Source organism: Rhagoletis pomonella, unplaced genomic scaffold (assembly GCF_013731165.1).
Source record: "Rhagoletis pomonella isolate Grant_MI unplaced genomic scaffold, Rhpom_1.0 Rhpom_scaffold_00001, whole genome shotgun sequence".
Classification (NCBI taxonomy): Eukaryota; Metazoa; Arthropoda; class Insecta; order Diptera; family Tephritidae; genus Rhagoletis; species Rhagoletis pomonella.
Genome location: NW_023458555.1, coordinates 34,553,180 through 34,553,725, shown reverse-complemented (window position 1 = coordinate 34,553,725; position 546 = coordinate 34,553,180).

Sequence of the window (546 nt, the reverse complement as noted above, 5' to 3'; positions counted from 1 at the left end):
GAAAAAAAAACAGCAAAGCAAATAACTATAGAACGAACGAGAGGGTGTGGGCGTTAGACGTGTGCGATAAGAAACTACAAACGTCCATACATCGTTGCATACTAAAAATATATATATGTATGTAGAAAAGAACGATTGAGCGGAGTGCGGATAAAACAAAAACAGTGCTGGTAGTACCTGGCTAGTAGTGTTGGTGTTTATGTGCGCGCATGTTTTTAGTTTTCAAAGCAGCTGACGTGCAAAAAATACAAAAAAAAAAAATTAAAATTATTGAATAAATAAATAAAGTAAATAAAAATTGTTTCAAGTTGAAAGTGTTCAAAAGCCATACACCAAAGCGAATTGAAATCAAGTAAAGTAAAAAAAAGCGTAAGCGTATAGCCAATTGAGCAGCAGCGGTCAACAGCGTATAAAATAATTTATCGAAAATCGCATAAATCGAGGCGTTGGATAATTATTGCGTACGTGTTATATACAATTTTGGTTGGTGTTTAAAAAAAAAGAAAAAAAAAAAATTTTTATTTTAGTTCTTATTGTATGCAAGTA